This window comes from Leopardus geoffroyi, chromosome B1 (assembly GCF_018350155.1).
Source record: "Leopardus geoffroyi isolate Oge1 chromosome B1, O.geoffroyi_Oge1_pat1.0, whole genome shotgun sequence".
In the NCBI taxonomy this organism is placed as follows: Eukaryota; Metazoa; Chordata; class Mammalia; order Carnivora; family Felidae; genus Leopardus; species Leopardus geoffroyi.
In genome coordinates, this window is record NC_059327.1 from 54,849,492 (window position 1) to 54,860,072 (window position 10,581).

Consider the following 10,581-nt stretch of genomic DNA (forward strand, 5'->3'; position numbering starts at 1 on the left):
TTGGTTAAGATCCAACTTCAGCTCAGGATCACGATCTCATGATTTGTGAATTTGAGCCCCACATCAGGTTCTCTGCTGTCAGTGTAGAGCCTGCTTCAGATCCTCTGTCTCCCTCTCTTTCTGCCCCTCTCCCACTTGCACTCTCTCTCTCTGTCTCAAAAATAAAAATAAATAAATAAACAAATGTCTAAAAAAAGAAATTAACATACAAAAATCAGTAACATTTGTATACACTAACAATAAATTTTCTGAAAAAGAAATAAAGACATTTATCCCACTTATAATAGTATGAAAAACAATAAAATACTTAGGAATAAATTTAATCAAGGAAGTCAAAGAGTTGTACTCTGAAAACTACAAGATATTGATGAAAGGCATAAAAGAAGATACAAAATAATGGTAATGTATCCCTGTTCATAGACTGGAAGAATAAATATTTTTAAAATGCCAATACTACTAAAAGCCATCCATCGATTCAATGTAATCCCTATCAAGATTCCAATGGCATTTTTTACAGAAATAGAAAAAAAAACTTCTAAAATTTATATGGACCACAAACCCCCCAAAGAGCCAAAGAAATTCTGAAAAAGAACATAGCAGGGATACCATACTTCCTAGTTTCAAGCTACACTATAGTCAACAAAACAGTATAGCAATGGCATACTGTGCAGACAAATAGACCAATGGAACAGAATTGAGAGCCGAAAAATACACTCAATCATTTATGATCAACAAATATTTGGCAAGGGAGACAAGAATATTCAATGGAGAAAACACAAGCTCTATAATAAATAGTGCTGGGATAATTGGATATTCACATGTAAAAGAATGAAACTGAATCCATATTTTATACTACTCACAACATATTAACTCAAAATGGACTATAGACATAAACGTGAGATGTGAAATCATAAAACTTCTACAAGAAAACATAGGAATAAAGCTCCTTGACATAGGTGATGGTAATGATTTTTTTGGATATGACACCTATGGCACAAGCAGAAAAACCAAAAACAAGTTGGGACTACATCAAACTAAAAAGCTCTGCAAAGGAAAAAAAAATATTTAACAAAGTAAAAATACAACCTGCAGAATGGGAAAAAAATATCTGCAAACATCTGGTAAGGGGCTAATATCCAAAACATATAAAGAGTCATACAACTCAATAGTAAAACAAAACCAAAAAAACAAAACAAAACAAAACAAAAATAACCCAACTAAAAAATAGGCAAAGGACCTGAACAGACATTTCTCCAAAGAAGATATATGAAAGGTCAACAGGTACATGAGAAGATGCTCAATATCACTAGTCATTAGGGAAATGCAAACTAAAACTACAATGAGATACCACCTCATGCTTGGTAGAATGGCCATCATCAAATAGACAAGAGAGAACAAATCCTGGTGAGGATGTTGAGAAAAGGGAACCCTTGTGCACTATTGGGGGGATTGTAAATTGGTACAGGCACCGTGGAAAACAGTACGGAGGATCCTCAAAATATTAAAAATGGACATACCATATGATCTAGCAATTTTACTTCTGGAAATATATCCAAACAAAATGAAATCACTGACTCAAAATTCTATCTGTACTCCCACATTTTTACACACACACACACACACACACACACACACACACACACACGGGAGGCATATTATTCAGCCATAAAAAAAAAAAAAAGAAGGAAATCCTACCATTTGCAACAACACGGATGGGCCTTGAGGGCATTATGCTAAGTGAAGTCGGACAGAAAGAGACAAATACTGTATAATCTCACTTTCACGTGGAATCTAAAGAAGAAAAAACAAAAAAACAAAAACAACAAACTCATAGAAAAAGATGGGATTTGTGGTTACCAGAGGTGGTCAAAAGTCACAAACCTCCAGGTAAAAAGCAATTAAGTACTAGGGATGTAATATATAACATGATAACTAGAGCTAACACTGCTGTGTGATACATAGGGGAGTTGTTAAAAGAATAAATCCCATGAGTTCTCATCACAAGGAGAAAATTTTTTTCTTTTCTCCTTTTTATTGTATCTGCATAAAAAATGGATCTATTGTGGTCATCACTTCACAATATATATAAATCAAACCATCATGCTGTATGCCTTGAACTTATACAGTGATATCCTGTATGTCAATTACTTGTCAATAAAACTAGTGAACAAAAAGTTTAGAATTTAAAGTAATGCATGTGTAGCACATGACAGACACTTAATGTGAGATTTGGCTATAAACCGCAGATTCCCTTACAAAAAGCTTAATTGTCAACTTATAATCTGTACCCTCGTTACCTATTGTTGATCTAAGAATGGGTGGGTCTACACAACCATAATTTTGATCAAACCAATTGAACTTCTAACAGTATCCATACCAAAACCCCACAAAGTTTTAGTGTTTCTTGGAATCGTATAGCAGGCTATATGTATTAACCGAAGCAAAGTTAAATTCAGCAAAAAATTTGGAACTGTTCTTTCCTTAGGCTTGTTGGCACAGTCTGTTTTTTGTTTGTTTGTTTAATCTGTGTTCTGCTTTGTCTTTTCCTGCAATTAAGATTAAGGTAGCCAGACAGGGGTTATGTCTAAATTGTTTATCTTTAGTGTGTAAAGGGACAGATTGTCATCAGCCTATTTAAAAGATATCATATCCTAACTCAAACAAAATAAGCCTTTGGTAATTCCTAGCTTCTGCTATAGCTTTTGTTTTTTCCTTTTCTTTTCAGCTAATGTATGACCCTAACAAATTGCCATTCTAATTGTATGTTTGCTCAGTAAATTAAAAAATAGAGTTAATAAGGAAAGCAAATGAGTTAATAAGCCCTTTTGTTTTTCTTAACAAGGCATATCTTAAAATCTAAATGTTAAATTACAGGGTATTATTACAAAACCTCTCATTTGATGACATCTGTGGCTAAATGTTTAGGCCTTTTTGTAAGTTATTGCATTAAATAGTGCTGGACAAAGTAAGTTGGTGTATATTTTATTAAATATGCTATTGAGCAAATGAGGTTTAAAAACAAGGAAAGATATCCAAACTGTTGTTTTGACATTGACATAGTGTGTGTGTGTGTGTGTGTGTGTGTGTGTGTGTGTGTGTGTGTGTTGTTTTGGGTAGCTTACAGAGTAAATTGTTCTAAGATTGCTCAATAACAGGGCTGCATGCTCTGAGAAGCTAGAGTAATGTTTGCTTCTTTTCTAAAGTAAGTCAGCAGAGAACATATAGGAGAAAGAAGATGATGAACACAGTTGATGTTAACATAAAGACAGGTTGCCTTTTATGTCTTCCTGGACTCCACAGAGAAGAATCCCAACCTCATGACTGAGTCATGAATGTTTCTGGTTAATTTGGGTATGTGGGTATTCTGGTTAATTTTTGCGTAAAAGAGGGACAGGAGAAAGCCAGCCACAGGCTTGCACTGCTGAATAACCTATGACAATATTTAGAGATGTTTAAATGAGTAAAGCAATTAAAATCAACACACCTGGGAGGCTAGGCAGAAAACTGGAGAATAATAATTAATTTAAATCCATGCACCTAAGTCGTTATAGTATCTACATGAAGCCTGTGAAGGTGGTGGTTCGGTCAGGCATCAAGGTGTCTTGTAAGGCCTAGTAAATCACCAGATGCTCACATCTACTGAAAAACAAACACATCCACACACGGTCTATGTACAGAGGTGCATGCACAGCTTCAAGTTTACTATCACACATATACAAATAGCTTTTACACATTTGTGAACAGGATATTTTGACACACACAGAAAAGGAATGCATAGAGAACAAATGTTTTGCTTTGGTGTGGAAGTGAACTTTGATGGAACTTAGTAAAACACAGGCCATTTATTACTGTGATGAATGGCTCTCTGGGGAGTCATTTCCATGCCCTCCCAGCTGGAGTATAGGGCTGCAGTGACAGTGCCGGGTAAGAAAGGGACGGAACAATAGGTTCTGTGAGTTCAAGGAGCTGAGGTTGCCCTCCCTGAGTGGGTGGTATGAGCATCAGTTCTGCGCAGCACATAATTCAGAGGGGAGTGATGGATTCTTGTGGAACGTGGAAATAACAAAGAGGGTAAAATGAGAGCAAATTATGAAAGTGCACTTGAATCACCCAACGGGCTGAGGATTTTTTGTGTCAACAGATTCCACTATTGAAAGGTCACAAGCCCGGTGAATTTCCTGATCAAATCCAGAACCTACTATTCCAAGTAACCCAGCGATATTATCCAAACTGGACATCACCGCAATTGTCCAGTTGGAGCAACTGGAATACAAGTATCCTTCCCACCTCCTAAAAAAAAGTATCTATTTGCTTGTTTGTTTGTTCGAATTTTAAAAACCTTAAAACAGGTAAATCAGCCTGTCTGGTTCATTTCAGTTGCTTCACCGTGAAACACAGGGGCAGGGACTGCTTCAGTCTCTCTGCCTTTTCCCTTTGCCCAACGTGTAAAGGTATCTGTTGTACTAAACTCCAAATTTCACGTTATCTTTATTTTTCTTGATCTTAACATATTTGGTATCCTTTCCCCTGGCTTGGAGCAAGAAGTTCTTGACTTCCTCAATTTTGCCAGGTATGAGTAGGAGACACACAGGGAGAGTGTAAGGACCTGTACTGCCAGAGAGATGCCCTTTATTACCTTTTCCACGAAATGTTTTAAAAAAATACAGAGGTTCTTGAAGCAAGAAAACTGGCCCTAGCTAAAGTTAAATGAGACCTTTCCTTGCTGCTGACCATGGCGTGTTCTTTCATTTATTTCCCTTCCCATTTATTTGTTAAGCTCCTGGCAGTATTTGTAGACATATATGGATGTTTATTTAAGAAGCCAGGGGTGCACCTGGGTGGCTCAGTTGGTTAAGGATCTGACCTCAGCTCAGGTCATGATTTCAGGGCTTGTGAGTTCGAGCCGCGCATCGGGCTCTGTGCTGACAGCTCTGGAGCCTGGAGCCTGCTTTGGATTCTGGGTCTCTGTCTCTGTCTCTGTCTCTCTCTCTCTCTGCCCCTCTCCCGCTCACACTCTATCTTTCTCTCAAAAATAAGTAAACATTAAAAAAATGTAAAAAACCATATTTAAGAAGTCAGATGCCTGGTCACTATATCTTAGAATCCCACGAAGGTAACAACCTGGAAAAAGCTCTAAGCTCTGCACTGATCATAAAAGGGCCACTTATAACTTAGAATCTCAGCATCCTGACAGCAGGCATCCCCCTGGAGCTCCAACGAGCAGACAGAAATGGTGTCGTGGTGTGGAAACCTGCCAGGACTGCCTTGGTCCTGAGATTCCATGATTGGCTTTGACACTGGGTGGAGACGATCAAAAGCCCTTCAAAAATCAGCCTGGGAGGGAAGCCCCATTGCCTTTTGTTTCTTCCAACCCAGTGTTTCCCCGCTGCCCCCTGCTAGGATAGAGACTGTCAACACTTGTGCTCCTAGCTCAGACTTTTTTTTAAAGTTTATTTATTTTGAGAGAGAGAGAGAGAGAGACAGCACAAGTAGGAGGAGGGGTAGAGAGAGAGAGAGAGAGAGAGGGAATTCCAAGCAGGCTCCACACTGTCAACAGGGAGTCTGATGCAGGGCTCAATTTCACAAACTCATGAGATCATGACCTGAGCCGAAATCAAGAGCAGGGCATTAACTGGCTGAGCCACCCAGGTGCCCCTTAGCTCAGACTTTTAATGGAGAAAAAAACAAAAACAAAACACTAAAACACTGAATTTTGAATCTAAGTTCTAAAAAAAATTAGATAAATTTTTATTCTATATAATAATGGACCCTAATCCTTTCAATTATCAGAATTCCTTGATCACATAGTTTTCCAAAAATAACAGTTCCAGGGGCCCAACCCAGTAAAGTCTGAGTCCCTGGTCCTGGGGTCAAATTCAGTAATCTGTAATTTTAATGCTCTCCCAGATGACTCTAATGATTAGTCATATTTGAGACCCAGAGATTTAGTTATTTTTTAAAACCAATTGTTCTTAAGTAGTCTTTACACTCAGTGTGGAGCCCAAAGTGGGGCTTGAACTCACGACCCTGACATCAAGACTTGAGTTAAGATCAAGAGTCCAAGGCTTAACCAACTGAGCCACCCAGGTGTCCCCAAACCAAATATTTTAAAATATATCCTTAGAGATTCCATCTGAACCTACTGCTTGCATTTTCAATATTCCAATTCCAATACTCTACTAAATCACGCTATCTCGTTCCACTGTCTTGGAATGGTGAATCTGTGGTTTATAATTATGGTAAATATGGCCCTGCAGAAAGGTTACATTTCATTACATTGTACTGAAATCACTGGGTAACTTAACAGATGAAAAAGGACTTCATACTTCTATTTTTAATAACACCCTGGAATATGTCCTATTATTTCACAAAGGGTGTTGTGAAATCTTCCAAATGAAACTTCTCTGAGTTCACATGAATTTCCAAAGTCTGAAAAACACTGCTCTAGACTCAAGACAAGAATTCAAGGCTTTTCCTCCCCTTCTCTTCTACCCACTCTCCCAGCCTCCCTCCATCTCCAAAGGCACTCCTGTGGAAGAGCTCTCATGTGCATTCTTTTTCCCACTGAGGTCTAGTTAGGAAAATAGATACCACACTAGGTATTTGAACAGAGAGAATTTGATATGGGAAATTTGTTGCAGATGTTGGAGGGCTAAAAAAAAAAACGCAAAAAGGAGCACCAAGATAACAGAGTTAGGTAGCAGGCAGCTTCTACTCTTAGGGAAGAGGTTGGAACTGCCAGAACCGGAAGTTGGGGGAGGCCACCAAGAGATGGGACCCAACACCCTTGGTAGTCAGGTGCTTTGAGGAGAGGCCTCATGGATCTGGAGCTCTGGCTCCCAAGAGGGCCAATTCCTGGAGCCGCTGCCACCTCACATGGCAGTAAGGCTCCGGTGCCACCTCAGACTGCAGTAAGGCTCCGGGAGCGTAGAGAGAAGCTGAAGATACAACTAGTTACTGCTGCCAAGTGAAAGGCCACTGATAGGGCAATGCCTAGAAACAGCAAACAGAAAGGAAGAAGGAAAAACCTTCTCCCTTCCACCTGCTGCCCTGTCTCTCACAAGGGCAACCCCAAAGGAAGCCAGATGACCAAAGTGAAAAATGGTGTCCAGAGTTTTGGCCCCTGTATCACAAAGCAGAGGAGAGAAGGGAAGGTTTGGAGCTGGGGGATAGTATTTGAATCAAGCACAGCATCAGACAGTCCTTTGAGTCAAGACAGTAGTGAAATTTGTTTTGGCAGGAATAAGGTTAAAAGCTTTTGTTTCCAGGACTATGCTTTTATGATGGTCAAATAATTTTCGGAAAAGTGTAATCCACTCTTGAAGTGTCACAATGCCCATTCGCATATTAAAGGAACTGAAATGTCCTGCAGTAAAGAAATCTGCTTTATTTAAAAACAATTTTACTATTTATTTATTTGTTTATTTATTTATAATTTTTTAAAGTTTATTTATTTATTTTGAGAGAGAGAGAGAGTGTGTGTGAGTAGGGGAGGGGCAGAGAGAGGGGGAGAGAGAGAATCCTAAGCAGGGTCCACACTGTCAGCATGGAGTCTGATGTAGGGCTCAAAGTGGGGCTCCATATGGGGCTCAAACTCATGAACCTGAGATCAAGACCTGAGCTGAGATCAACAGTTGGATGCTCAACCGACTGAACCACCTAGGCATCCCTTTATTTTGTTTAATTAACTATTTCTAAAGTGTATTTAATATGATTCCTTTTTTTTTTTTCAGATATAATATTCCTCAGAACATGCAAACAGCATCATAAATGTTCTAATAAAAGGCAACACTTAAGTCTAAACTGTTTTTTTAGGGGCGCCTGGGTGGCTCAGTCGGTTGGGCGTCCGACTTCGGCCCAGGTCACGATCTCACAGTTCGTGGGTTCGAGCCCCGCGTCGGGCTTTGTGCTGACAGCTCAGAGCCTGGAGCCTGCTTCACATTCTGTGTCTCCCTCTTTCTCTGCCCCTTCCCTGCTCATGCTGTGTCTCTCTCTGTCTCAAAAATAAATAAACATTAAAAAAATTAAAAATAAATAAATAAATAAAAATAAACTTTTTTTATGTTAGTTTAGTCTCATGTTAGTTTCTAAAGTTGGGGACATATCTGAGTGAAATAGGAAAAAAAAATAGAATTCTGTCTGCAAAGGATTTGACCTATTTCTTTTTCATGTTTCCTGATATCTGTAAAAGGAACATTCTCCTCCGCTCTTAACCATACTCTTAGGTACTCACTCAACTCCCAGAAAATCGCTATGACTTGTAACAAAAATCATCGGCTTCAACAAAATCTGAAGGAAACAGGGAAGTGTTACATGAAACTGTATAAGTCATTCCAAGAGCCCTGGGATACTAGCTTCCCTTAAATATAAAATTATCCCATGGGGCAAAGGAAGACTTTATCTTTATTCAAGGAGAGAAAAGGCAACTTGATTACCTTTAGGACGATGATTATTCTACCCCTTCCATGCCTGCCTCAGCTGAAAGAGGCATCTGACTGTAATGCCTGACACAGACTGAGACTGAAGTACAGAATATAGCACAGTAATCTTGGGGGTGGGTCTGAGGCCACCATGTGGCAGATGCAGACGAGTGGGGAGAAAAAGTTGTCTGCAAAGGCGGATGCTGAGATAAAAGGAACAACCAGGATGGAGAGAGAGGGAGAAGAGAAAAGGGGGGAGGGAAGGAGGAGGAAGAGGAGGGGGAGGAGGAGGAGGAGGAGGAGGAGGAAGGGAGGGGAGGAAGAAAAGAAGGGAGTAGGGGAGGAAGGAGAGAGGGAGGGAGAGAGGAAGGAAGGAATTAAAAATAACTGCCTGATGATTTTCCAGATTCCTTGGGGATTAGCTCTAAATTTTCCCTATTTAACTAGAATGTTTCATTTTATAACACCACAATGTCCAACTAATTATGAGTGTCCCCATGAAGTTATGCTAATCTGGCTTTTACCTTTGAGTTGGATTTTGCTCATGAAGACAGCTGATTCTTAAGCAAAAGCAGCGTGAATTAATTTTATCTAGTCCATTCCTTATCCTAAAAACAGGTACCAGAAAGTTCCAAACAATTGATTGTGGGCGAAGGTAGCCATCACGTGACTTGAGCACACTGCCTTTCATCATGATGTGCTACCTACAGACCTGATACGATACTAACTTCGTATTAAGACATTAAGACCCAATTTTAGTTCTGAGGAACTTTTCTATCCTATTCATTTGGAAGCTGACCAGTTAAGACAGAAGACTCTGGTAGTTTTATCTCCAACAACAACATCACAAAGGACAGAAGTTCCTGAGCCAGAGACAGGAGAAACCAAGCCTACTGGTTAAATATGTATAGTTCTAGGGGTTAAAATTTGCTATGGGCACCTGGCTGGCTCAGTTGGCAGAGCATGCAATTCTTTTTTTTTTTTTTTTTTTTCAACGTTTATTTATTTTTGGGACAGAGAGAGACAGAGCATGAACGGGGGAGGGGCAGAGAGAGAGGGAGACACAGAATCGGAAACAGGATCCAGGCTCTGAGCCATCAGCCCAGAGCCCGACGCGGGGCTCGAACTCACGGACTGTGAGATCGTGACCTGGCTGAAGTCGGACGCTTAACCGACTGCACCACCCAGGCGCCCCAGAGCATGCAATTCTTGATCTCTTTTTTTTTTTTTAATGTTTATTTATTTATTTATTTATTTATTATTTTTTTTTTAATATTTTTTTCAACGTTTATTTATTTTTGGGACAGAGAGAGACAGAGCATGAACGGGGGAGGGGCAGAGAGAGAGGGAGACACAGAATCGGAAACAGGCTCCAGGCTCTGAGCCATCAGCCCAGAGCCCGACGCAGGGCTCGAACTCACGGACCGCGAGATCGTGACCTGGCTGAAGTCGGACGCTTAACCGACTGTGCCACCCAGGCGCCCCAGAGCATGCAATTCTTGATCTCTCTTTTTTTTTTTAATGTTTATTTATTTTTGAGACAGAGAGAGACAGAGCATGAACAGGGGAGGGGCAGAGAGAGAGGGAGACACAGAATCTGAAACAGGCTCCAGGCTCTGATCGGTCAGCACAGAGCCCAACACAGGGCTCGAACTCACGGACCATGAGATCATGACCTGAGCCGAAGTCGGATTCTCCACCGACCGAGCCACCCAGGCGCCCCCAATTCTTGATCTCTTAAGTTTGAGCCCCATGTTGAGTATACCGGTTTACTTAAAAATAAAATCCTTAAAAGAAAAAAAAAGAAAGAAAAGAAAAGAAACTCTCCCATTCACATCCTAGCAGACACAGTCTTCCTCTGAAATTAGGCTTCTTTCACTGGATCTGGCTTCACTACTAGTCAAAACAACGCTTCTTAATATTTCCCCAAACCTCAGTCCCCTTTGAAGGTGACCTACAAAGGGTTGCTTCCATTTGTATTCTCTTGCCTAAAGGAACAACACATCCTCCACCTCCTAAATTCACTGGCTTTGTCTTGCTTCTTTTTTATTTGGTTCTCGCTCTTTCCACCCTTTTGGAATTAGTCTACATTCCAAACTTGACTTCAGCTGGAATACAAATTTAAACTTCCTTTTGCTCAATGGCCCACAGTTGAAGGCTA

General features: G+C 40.1%; 1 pseudogene; it reads right to left on the minus strand.

Moving 5' to 3' along the window:
* Window positions 1–4,264: 4,264 nt before the first annotated feature.
* Window positions 4,265–5,283, minus strand: LOC123596361 (annotated as a pseudogene).
* Window positions 5,284–10,581: the final 5,298 nt, after the last annotated feature.